At 40.2% G+C, this 12803-nt stretch overlaps 1 long non-coding RNA gene across 2 annotated transcripts in view; it reads right to left on the bottom strand.

Moving 5' to 3' along the window:
* LOC139184557 (uncharacterized) overlaps nucleotides 1–12803 on the bottom strand; it is an 84146-nt gene that overhangs the window by 41059 nt on the left and 30284 nt on the right. The window lies entirely within an intron of this gene.

Here is a 12803-nt window from a genome sequence, read left to right on the forward strand (position 1 = left end):
TATTGTCACCCTGCTTATTTAACTTCTATGCAGAGTACATCATGAGAAATGCTGGGCTGGAAGAAGCACAAGCTGGAATCAAGATTGCCAGGAGGAATATCAATAACCTCAGATATGCAGATGACACCACCCTTATGGCAGAAAGTGAAGAGGAACTCAAAGCCTCTTGATGAAAGTGAAAGTGGAGAGTAAAAAAGTTGGTTTAAAGCTCAACATTCAGAAAATGAAGATCATGGCATCCAGTCCCATCACTTCATGGGAAATAGATGGGGAAACAGTGGAAACAATGTCAGACTTTATTTTTGGGGGCTCCAAAATCACTGCAGATGGTGACTGCAGCCATGAAATTAAAAGACACTTACTGCTTGGAAGGAAAGTTATGACCAACCTAGATAAGCATATTCAAAAGCAGAGACATTACTTTGCCAATAAAGGTCCGTCTAGTCAAGGCTATGGTTTTTCCTGTGGTCATGTATGGATGTGAGAGTTGGACTGTGAAGAAGGCTGAGTGCCGAAGAATTGATGCTTTTGAACTGTGGTGTTGGAGAAGACTCTTGAGAGTCCCTTGGACTGCAAGGAGATCCAACCAGTCCATTCTGAAGGAGATCAGCCCTGGGATTTCTTTGGAAGGAATGATGCTAAAGCTGAAACTCTGGTACTTTGGCCAACTCATGTGAAGGGTTGACTCATTGGAAAAGACTTTGATGCTGGGAGGGATGAGGGGCAGGAGGAGAAGGGGACGACAGAGGATGAGATGGCTGGATGGCATCACTGCCTCAATGGACGTGAGTCTGAGTGAACTCCGGGAGTTGGTGATGGACAGGGAGGCCTGATGTGCTGTGATTCATGGGGTCACAAAGAGTCGGACATGATTGAGCAACTGAACTGAACTGAAATAGGGAAGGCCAGTTAGAATGTAGAAAAGCTAAGAAATGGTAGGGAGAAGTGGAGAAACAAGCAGGAAAAAAGTGAAAAACTGAATTTAAGAAAAGCATAAGGTATTGATGAAACAGCAACTTTTAGAGTTGATTGGACCAGAGTTTAAGAAGACTGTTACATATTTGACCTCCAATGGTCCACATCTCCCAATATTTGCCTTTGTATAGTTCTCTTTGAATCTGAGTTGTGACTATGATTTATTTTAATTAAATGGAAGTGGCAAAGTGATGTGGTGTTAGTTCTTGTTCTAAGCCTTAAAGAGTTTGTGTTTTGTTCTCTTCAGAGCCATGATCTGCTTTACAAAATTCTGTTTACCTGCTAGAGCTATGTGGAGAGGCCATTGGAGAAGCCACATAAGGGGAGAGGCCCTGAGAGACAAGCCTGGTCGTCCTAGCATCCCAGCCAAGTCCAGGTCCCTGATGACCTACCAGCTGGATAATCCACACGAGCAGCCATTGGTAAGATCAACAGAAGAATCACCCAACTAAGCCCAGTCCAGACTGCAGAATTATGAGCAGATAAAATGTCCACTGTTTTGAGCCACTAAGCTTTGGGGTGATTTGTTATACAGCAAAATATAGTTGCTGGATGATAATGAAGAGTCAGGGATCAAGACCCAGTGACTGCCCTCTGAGACAGCATCGTGGGGACTGAAGATGCATACCTAGGACCAAAGCAAGCTTGGTTCAAATCCTTTACTTCATCACTTTTTAGCTTTTATGGCCTTGGGCAAGTTATTTAATCTTTCTGGGCCTCAGTCTTGTTAGCTGTGAAGTGAGAGAAATATTCTCTCACAAGATAGTTAAGAAATGAATGAAAGTTTGGGTAACAAATTAAGTATCCACCAAATCTTAGTTCTATTCCATTTCTTTTCTAACTCCCTCACTCCCTACACCCACACTGAGGGGATAAAAGTGATCCAAACTACATTAACTACTTAGGGCAGCCATGTGATCTACTAAAGGCAGTTCTCTTTTGCACTGTGTATGTATATTTGATGAACAGTCATTGTGTTTATATGAACAAGAAGTAAACACTTAAAATACAGGTGATGGATTTTTTAACTGATAGCAGGCTTGGGAGTCATTGCTGGAGTCAATGCATATTTGTGTCCATGTCCCATACTACCTACACCTGCTCCTTTGAAATACTACTGCTGTTTATTAGACTAAGCTGGGGTCATAAAGGAGTGTTGAAGTTACATTCAGCTTACTTTATTACAGAAGGCATGAAGGAATATGTTGTATTTCCATTTGGTTTTCACAAAGAAGCATTAGCATGTTAATTGCTTGTGAAGTTCACTTAGGCAAAAGCTACAGATTTTTGAGGTAGTACTGGATAAAATTTGCTGTTTGTTGAGTCCTTGTCTTCATTTTTTTTAAATTTTATTTTATTTTTTAACTTTACAATATTGTATTGGTTTTGGCATATATCAAAATGAATCCGCCACAGGTATACAGAGTCCTTGTCTTCATACTGAAAAGAAAAAAGCCCTATAATGTCTAAATTATGTGCAGATACCAAGTTTCAAAGTCTTCCAAGAGAAAACACACACACACACACACAAACAAAATAAAGGATTAAGGAAAAAAGAAATAAACCTTCTCTGGCCTCAGTTTCCAATTTTTAAAATGAGAATGCCAGACTAGAAGGTTCTCCAAGGTCACTTCCAGATCTGAGTGTTAGCAGACATCTCAAATCCTATGCATGTACTAGCCCTTTGTGAGATTAAAAACACAGGTTGTTCTCCAGCAAAACTTTAACTGCAAAGCTTTAATTAGGAAAAAAAATAAAAATACTCATTCAGATTATGTTTTAATTTTATTTTTAATTGTATTTTTATTGTTTCCATTTTATTTTAAAGGAGAGATGAGAACTGCAATTTGCCAAATTGCTACACATGTTTCCTTGCCATACAACTGCCCTAGCAAGTTAACTTAAAACAATTTTCTAAAATGCATTTTTAATGAGAACCTGAGACCCCTGAAATTTGTCTTAAACGCTTTTTTTCCCCCTTCAGACCTCTTATAGGGTTGTAGAGTTTCCATACCTCAGTGCCAAGAGCATGGCAGAGGAATTTGGCTTAGCTTAGTAATTACCTTATGTTAGTCTAGCTCAAAGTTGTTTTTCTCTTAATGGTTAAAGAGAGCCATTCAAATGCTTTGATTCTAGTAATAAAAGTCCCAATGGGCAGGATAGGTGAATGCCCATGTAATGTTTAGCCTATTACAATGGCCATATCCAAGCTTATGCAGAGTAAATGTTGCTAGGACAGGTCAGAAAAAAAATATGAGAAAATAAGAGAACTAAAGTAAGTACAGGACTGTCCTTCCTCTCTCCAAATAAGATCCTACAATTATAACGGACATTTATCTTTGCCTTCTCTCATGGCGAGAGGGAAGGATCTTCCCAAAGTTTCACTGTGTGCTTCCAGAATGCTGTCAGCTATAGGCTTCACGGGGGTCAGTACGGCTCAGATGGTAAAGTGTCTGCCTGCAATGCGGGAAACCCGGGTTCGATTCCTGGGTAGGGAAGATATCCTGGAGAAGGAAATGGCAATCCACTCCAGCACTCTTGCCTGGAAAATCCCATGGACAGAGGAGCCTGATAGGCTACAGTCCATGGGGTCGCAAAGAGTCGGACACGACTGAGCAACTTCACTTCACTTCACTTCATAGGCTTCACAGTAGTGCACAGTACCTGAGAGCACAAACTATCTTTGGTGAAGGACCAGTTTGTTTTATCTCCCACACTCCCATCCACTGAGGATTGGTACTTGTGTAAAATACAATGAAAATGAAGTACTGGAAAAATGCCTTTCAAACAATGACATATAAATTATATGCCTCAATTTTTTTTATTATTAGATTTAATTACTCTGTCAAATTGTAGTAAGTTTCTAGCCATTCTCAGTTTCTATAGTTATCTTGCTGCAGATGGTAACAAGAATGCGGAAATAGGCAATGGTCCATGGACCATACTTTGAGTAGCACTGACCTAGACTAGGCCAGTAGTATTCTTTGATTCCCACTAATTATTTCAGGGGTGATTTTATGACCTGAAAGTATGAAAGTGTTAGTCGATCAATCATGTCTGATTATTTGCAACCCCGTGGACTGTAGCCTGCCAGGCTCCTCTGTCCATGGGATTCTCCAGGCAAGAATACTGGAATGGGTAGTCATTCCCTTCTTCAGGGGATCTTCCTGACTCAGGGATGGAACCTGGGTCTCCTGCACTGCAGGAAGATTCTTCACCGTCTGGGCCACCAGGGAAAGCCCTGGTGACCTGAGCTGGTCCCAATCACTTGAATGTTTGGGCTTTAATTGAGAAACTGGGACAGTTCTGTTTTCCCTGGCTGGATACCACCTTGAGACTACAAGAGAAGGGATCAATACCATGAAAGCAGAACCAAGAGATAGCGAGTCAGATGACTCTGCTCCTGTGTTGTGGAAAAACAGAAGCCAGTAAATTAAAATTTTTGCTTAAGCTAGAGTTCAGGTTTTCTATTATCTGCAAGAGCAAGAGTCCCGTATGACAGAGTAATTGATATGCATATTTCCCTCTAATTCTCAATCAGCTTGCCAGTCATCTTTCCAAAACAGAGATCTGGGAAAAACATTCTTCTGGTTATGAAAACCTTAGCTTCCCACTGCCTTGATACAGAATTCAAGCTTCCTAAACCATCATTTAAAGTCTTTCACAACTGAGTACCCTTCTTTTTCACCCCTTTTTATCTTTTTGCTACTCTCATCCTCAAATACATGCCTGATGCTTTAGTGTGACCAGACATACACTTTTATGTATGTTTTAAGGTCTGCTTATGTTCCCTTTGGCTGAATTGCATTTTCTCTTCCTACACCCTTTTCTGGTTTTCTAAGGATAGAAGCTTGAGAACATAAGGTATTCATTACTTTTAAATGTTAAGCATTATGCATCACCACCATTCCTGCTGATTCAAGGGCTAATTCGGAGAGTGTTGGCATAAGGGCAACTTGACACATCTAGACATTTGATAAAAACTGCATCTAGACCCCAAAGATTTCATTTCATAAGGAGTCTGACATGGTTATATTACCAAAATCTCAGAAAAACAACAAACTTAGATAAAGTGTGAGTTTAAGTCATGGCAAAAATAAATAAGAAATAAAAACATATATTTGCACCAGTATGTGTACACATGTTCATAGCAGCTTTATTCATAATAGTCAAAACTGGAAACAACCTAAATGTTCACCAACTGATCAATGTATAAACAGAATGTGGTATATCTGTACAATGGGATATTATTTTCCATAAAAACAAATGAAATATTGATACATATTACAACATAGACTAACCCTACAAACATTCTGTTAAGTGAAAGAAGCCATATATGAAAGGCCACATGTTGTATAATTCCATTTACATAAATGTATGGAATTGACAAATATATAGAAGAGGTGGCAAAAATACACAGAAGAACTATACAAAAAAGATCTTCATGACCAGATAATCATGATGGTGTGATCACTCACCTACAGCCAGACATCCTGGAATGTGAAGTCAAGTGGGCCTTAGGAAACATCACTATGAACAAAGCTAGTGCAAGTGATGGAATTCCAGTTGAGCCATTTCAAATCTTAAAAGATGATGCTGTGAAAGTGCTGCACTCAATATGCCAGCAAATTTGGAAAACTCAGTAGTGGCTACAGGACTGGAAAAGGTCAGTTTTCATTCCAATCCCGAAGAAAGGCAATGCCAAAGAATGCTCAAACTACCATACAATTGCATTCATCTCACATGCTAACAAAGTAATGCTCGAAATTCTCCAAGCCAGGCTTCAACAATATGTGAACTGTGAAATTCCAGATGTTCAAGCAGGATTTAGAAAAGGCAAAGGAACCAAATTGCCAACATCTGCTGGATCATGGAAAAAGCAAGAGAGTTCCAGAAAAACATCTACTTCTGCTTCATTGACTATGCCAAAGCCTTTGACTATGTGGATCACAATGAACTGTGGAAAATTCTGAAAGAGATGTGAATACCAGACCATCTGACCTGCCTCCTGAGAAATCTGTATGCAGGTCAGGAAGCAACAGTTAGAACTGGACATGATTGAGCCACTGAACTGAGGGCTGGAGAGAGTGAAGAGATTGAAAGGTGAAGGCTAAGTGTAGCAGAGTTTCTTTTTTAGAGTGATAATAACAGAAGACTACACATGGACATCACCAGATGGTCAACACCGAAATCAGATGGATTATATTCTTTACAGCTGAAGATGGAGAAGCTCTATACAGTCAGCAAAAACAAGACCAGGAGCTGACTGTGGCTCAGATCATGAACTCCTTATTGCCAAATTCGACTTAAATTGAAGAAAATAGGGAAAACCACTAGACCATTCAGGTCTAAATCAAAATCAAATTCCTTATGATTATACAGTAGAAGTTAGAAATAGATTTAAGGGACTAGATCTAATAGAGCGCCTGATGAACTATGGATGGAGGTTCGTGACACTGTACAGGAGACAGGGATCAAGACCATCCCCATGGAAAAGAAATGCAAATAAGCAAAATGGCTATCTGGGGAGGCCTTACAAATAGCTGTGAAAAGAAGAGAAGCGAAAAGCAAAGGAGAAAAGGAAAGATATAAGCACCTGAATACAGAGTTCCAAAGAATAGCAACGAGAGATAAGAAAGCCTTCCTCAGTGATCAGTGCAAAGAAATAGAGGAAAACACAGAATGGGAAAGACTAGAGATCTCTTCAAGAAAATCAGAGACACCAAGGGAATATTTCATGCAAAGATGGGCTCGATAAAGAACAGAAACGGTATGGACCTAACAGAAGCAGAAGGTATTAAGAAGAGGTGGCAAGAATACACAGAAGAACTGTACAAAAAAGATCTTCACAACCCAGATAATCATGATGGTGTGATGACTCACCTAGAGCCAGACATCCTGGAATGTGAAGTCAAGTGGGCCTTAGAAAACATCACTATGAACAAAGCTAGTGGAGGTGATGGAATTCCAGTTGAGCTATTTCAAATCCTGAAAGATGATGCTGTGAAAGTGCTGCACTCAATATGCCAGCAAATTTGGAAAACTCAGCAGTGGCCACAGGCCTGGAAAAGGTCAGTTTTCATTCCAATCCTAAAGAAAGGCAATGCCAAAGAATGCTCAAACTACCGCACAATTGCACTCATCTCACACGCTAGTAAAGTAATGCTCAAAATTCTCCAAGCCAGGCTTCAGCAATACGTGAACTGTGAAATTCCAGATGTTCAAGCTGGTTTTAGAAAAGGCAGAGGACCAGAGATCAAACTGACAACATCCGCTGGATCATCGAAAGAGCAAGAGAGTTCCAGAAAAACATCTATTTCTGCTTTATTGACTATGCCAAAGCCTTTGACTGTGTGGACCACAATACACTGTGGAAAATTCTGAAAGAGATGGGAATAGCAGACCACCTGATCTGCCTCTTGAGAAACCTATATGCAGGTCAGGAAGCAACAGTTAGAACTGGACATGGAACAACAGACTGGTTCCAAATAGGAAAAGGAGTATGTCAAGCTATATATTGTCACCCTGCTTATTTAACTTCTATGCAGAGTACATCATGAGAAACGCTGGGCTGGAAGAAGCACAAGCTGGAATCAAGATTGCTGGGAGGAATATCAATAACCTCAGATATGCAGATGACACCACCCTCATGGCAGAAAGTGAAGAGGAACTCAAAAGCCTCTTGATGAAAGTGAAAGTGGAGAGTGAAAAAGTTGGCTTAAAGCTCAACATTCAGAAAATGAAGATCATGGCATTTGGTCCCATCAGTTCATGGGAATTAGATGGGAAAACAGTGGAAACGGTGTCAGACTTTATTTTTCGGAGCTCCAAAATCACTGCAGATGGTGATTGCAGCCATGAAATTAAAAGATGCTTACTCCTTGGAAGGAAAGTTATGACCAACCTAGATAGCATATTAAAAAGCAGAGAGATTACTTTGCTAACAAAGGTCCATCTAGTCAAGGCTATGGTTTTTCCAGTGGTCATGTATGGATGCGAGAGTTGGACTGTGAAGAAAGCTGAGCACCAAAGAATTGATGGTTTTGAAGTGTAGTGTTGGAGAAGACTCTTGAGAGTCCCTTGGACTGCAAGGATATCCAACCAGTCCATTCTAAGGAGATCAGTCCTGGGTGTTCTTTGGAAGGACTGATGCTAAAGCTGAAACTCCAATACTTTGGCCACCTCATGTGAAGAGCTGACTCATTTGGAAAAGACTCTGATGCTGGGAGGGATTGAGGGGCAGGAGGAGAAGGGGATGACAGAGGATGAGATGGCTGGATGGCATCACCGACTGGATGGACATGAGTTTGGGTGAACTCCAGGAGTTGGTGATTGACAGGGAGGCCTGGTGTGCCGCAATTCATGGGGTCGCAAAGAGCTGGACACGACTGAGCGACTAAACTGAATGATAAAAATGTTCTCAAATTGATTGTAATGATGGATGCACAACATTGTGAATATACTAAAAGTCATCGAACTGTACACTTTTAATGGGTGAATTGTATGGTATGTGAACTATGCCTCAATAATGTGGTCTTTAGAAACAGTTTAGAGGAGCTGTATTCATAAGTGTCAAAACTGACAAGAAACAAGATATCCAATTGAATGGATAAATCAACTGTGGTACACCCAGGTAATTCAATAGTATTAAGCCCAAAAAGAAATGAGCTATTAAGCCACAAAAATACATGCAGGTAGCTTAAATGCATATTACTAAGTGAAAGAAGCCAATCTGAAAAGGCTACATGCATACTATATGATTTCAACTATATGACATTCTGGAAAAGGCAAAACTCTGGAGACAGTAAAAAGGTTGGTGGTTGCCAGGGGGTGTAGGATGGGGTGACTAGGCAGAGCATGGAGGATTTCTAGGGCAGTGAAACTACTCTGTATGGTACTGCAGTGGTAGATACATGCCATTAGACACTTGTCTAAACTCATGCAAGCTATGGGCTCTGGGTGATAATGATGTGTCAGTGTAGGTTTGGTTGGAACAGATGTCCCACTGTGGTGCTGGAAGTTGATAGTGGGAGAGGCTGTGTGTGTGGGTGGAGGGGTATGAGGAGGGTCAGATCACACATGGTAACTCTGTTTTCTGCTCAAATTTGCTATCAACCTTAAACTGCTCTAAAAAATAAAAGTCTGAAGGAAGAAGAAAAGGAGGATGAGGAGAAAGGGAGTAAAGAACAGAAAGAAGGCCAGGGGAAGGAGGGAGAGGAGGAGGTGGTGACCTCACAAGGCCCATCTCAGTTGGCACCAACTCTGAAATTTTCCCTGCCTTCTCTCGTTTCCCTCCTGGTGGAAGAATTAGTTGCTCTCTTATCTGTATTTTTATTATGCTCTTAAAAAAACCTATGTATTTATTTATTTGGCTGTGCTTGGTCTTAGTTGTGACACACAGGATCTTTAATTGTAGCATGTGAACTCTTAGTTGTGGGATGTGAACTCTTAGCAGTGTGTGGGATCTAGTTTCCCTGACCAGGGATAGAACCCGAGCCCCCTGTGTGGTGAGCTCAGAGTCTTAGCCACCCGACCACCAGACAAGTACCTCATTGTGTTCTTATTCTACTTCTTTTATCATATCACTTTATTTTAGTTGTTTTCAGGTCTTACTTACTGAACTCTGACCAGTCTGAGGGCAGAGGCAATGACTCATTTTCTTGATATTTCTATTAGAAATACGACAAGAGTTCAATGACTGTAAGGTGTGTATGTGAATGAAGAACATCTTAAAGCTACTGATTTAAGTGCAGTTTTAAAGGATCCTTCCCTAGAATCTGTTTTTCTTCAGGTTTTTTGGTAACCTAAAGATAATTCCCTCCATCCCTGGGACAGTGACCAGGATGTGAGGGAGAATACTGAGGACATGTGACAATCCTAAGTGAATGACATCACTACTGAGTCTCCTCCGATAGCAACACATTACTCTAGTAGAGTTTTTGGAAAATATTCCCCCTTGGTGATAACATAACTATGTCCAGCCTGAAATCTGGGAGCAGGCTTCTGTGTGGTGACGCACGTCAACTGGGAAGATGTCACTGGGTAGAGAGGAGAAGATCTCACTCTACTGAAAGTCAGCACTGCCACCTCAGGATGGCTACCTGAAATGTTCTAGTGAGAGCTTTATTACAAAGGTTTGGTGTTGCTACTGCTGCTACTGCTAAGTCGCTTCAGTCATGTCTGACTCTGTGCGACCCCATAGACGGCCTCCTACCAGGCCCCTCTGTCCCTGGGATTCTCCAGGCAAGAACCCTGGAGTGGGTTGCCATTTCCTTCTCCAATGCATGAAAGTGAAAAGTGAAAGTGAAGTCGCTCAGTCGTGTTAGCGACCTCATGGACTGCAGCCTTCCAGGCTCCACTGTTCACGGGATTTTCCAGGCAAGAGTACTGGAATGGGGTGCCATTGCCTTCGTATGGCCAAAATGTATGAAATGTGTTCCTGGGAGGACATTTTAAAATTTATTCCTTACCATGAGTCATATGAAATAGAATTCTTGAAAGCAGGTTTTAAGAGGACAATAGAGAAAACCTATCAAGATACTGGTGCAAAGAATGAAAAGGAAAAGGTACATAAGAGGGGATAGGGTGCCAAATATAGTTTTCTTTACTTTCCAAATTTGGCAACATTTCATGGACAAAGTGAATGTTCTCAGTCCCATAACCAGCTTTAATTTTAGGACGAGGGAATATTTTTTATTTTAAGAAGTCACATTTCTCCTTTTTAAAATAGAAGCATTGGGAAGGTGAGGAATTTGGTAGTCAGGGCTCTACTACTTGTTGAATGATCTAGGGAAGTCACTTCCCCCTCTGAGCTTCAATTTTTTCATTGATAAAATGGCATAATAGTACCTGTTCTGTTTATATCACAGGATGTTTGTGAAAATCCACTGAGATCACTGAATGCAAAATGTTTTACAACTTAGACAAATTTATAATTGATATTAGTCTAAGAAGGATAAGTGCTATAAACCTCTCCTACTAAATATCAACGGAGTTCATTTGTGGTTGGTACAAAAAGTTAAAAACAAACTTAAAAAACATTGTACATTTAATCCTTTGTTTCTTTAAATTTTGAAGGAGTTTCTATCAGATTCTGAAAAGGAATCATTAACATTTTGGGAAAAGCCTTTTTATTGAAATTTCTTGTAGGTATAACATAAGGCATACAAATGTATGTAAGAATCCCTAAGCAACAGGTGGTCTTTTAGAATAGAAAAGTTCTTCTTTAACCATCTTCTCAAAGAATCATTAATTTGTATCAGAAAATTGGAGAGGGTAGGCATGCAAGGATACTTTCCTAAGGAGCATAATATGTCTGGGCAGTTACCACCCACAGCGTCTATCCCTTCTCTGGTCTATTCCAGAGATCACTTGGCAATTCACAAATGCCATGGGGACCTCACCTGTGCAGTTATATAAATCTTGACCTGTCATAGGGCTTTTCCCTAAAACTGTACCATGATGTCCTTAAGGACTGAGACCAGGACTTATAGGTACTTGTGTCTCCTAGTTTCCAGCAGTAAATATTTATTAAATGAAAACTAGACTGAGGCTGCATATCAAGGCAAGAAGGAAGTAGCCCCTCTTTGCAGATTTTATACTTAGGGCAGGTTACCTGTTCCTGCATAATTGAAAGAAGACTCTGGAGGTTTGAAGGCTGTCTCACCCCTTCACAGGAGATCAAGTAACTGTATTAGGCCATGGGTGTTAAATAAAGGGCATCACATTTTAAGAAAGACATGAGAAATTAGGAGACAGTTCAGAGGACAGCTGTTATGAAGATAAAGAGATTAGAAAGGAAGATGTAGAAAGAAGGGAAGGAAATACTGGTATTATTTAAACCTTACAAGAGAAGCCTGAAAAAAAGCATGGTTAGTTGTTGATTTTCAACATATATAGGGATGCTTAAATAGAGCAGAGCTTCTCAACCATTGTGTGTATGTGTGTGTGGTGGGGGAATGGCACTCTTTGGAAAATATTATATTTATAGGGCCCACAAAGACAATCAGGTAAGGCCGTCAAGACTTGATTTCGCCCTAAGTTTTGATACTCCTAGGTCCCACCCTGTCACTACGGGACTTAGAGTGTAACCTATATCACCATTCTGACAGAATGTTTGTGTCCCACCAAATTCATATATTGAAATCCTATATCCAATATGATGGCATTAGTAGATGAGGCCTTTGGGAGGTGATTTGATCATAACAGTGGAGGCTTCATGAATGGAATTAGTGCTCTTCTTATAAAAGAGACCTCACAGAGCTCTCTTACTCTCTGTTTCTGTCATGTGAAGTTGCAGAGAGATGACAGCTGTATCACCAGGAAGTGGGTCTCACCAGACACAGAATCTACTGTTGCTTTCATTTTGAACTCTCCAGCTTTCAGAACTATGAGAAATAAGTATGTGTTGTTTAAGCACAAAGTTAAATGTTATTTTGTTACAGTTGCCCAAAATGACTAGGACAGGGGTTTGTATACATGTTAGGAAATTGATGTAGAGTGCAGGACTGTCTGTATTTTAGGTAGAATAAAAAAAAGTAGAGTTAAAATAAAAGATGAAAGACTAAAGTGAAGAAACACTTTATTCTTAGATTTGAAAACACCGGGTTGGTTTGTCAAAGGGTATGTGTGTCTGTGTGTGTCTGCGTGTGTCTAGCATGTCCTAAAAATCTTTATGCAGCTTAACCTTTACTAACTTTAGAAGAATAATTGCTACAGACTTATCCTCAAGATCATGTGAAAGTTTATTTACATTTATCTTATAGGGACTAGTTTTGTGAATATTGAATGGTGAATTATTCATTTTAATTATTTGAGTCACACCCCAC

The sequence above is a fragment of the Bos indicus genome, chromosome 8, assembly GCF_029378745.1.
Source record: "Bos indicus isolate NIAB-ARS_2022 breed Sahiwal x Tharparkar chromosome 8, NIAB-ARS_B.indTharparkar_mat_pri_1.0, whole genome shotgun sequence".
NCBI classification, from domain to species: domain Eukaryota; kingdom Metazoa; phylum Chordata; class Mammalia; order Artiodactyla; family Bovidae; genus Bos; species Bos indicus.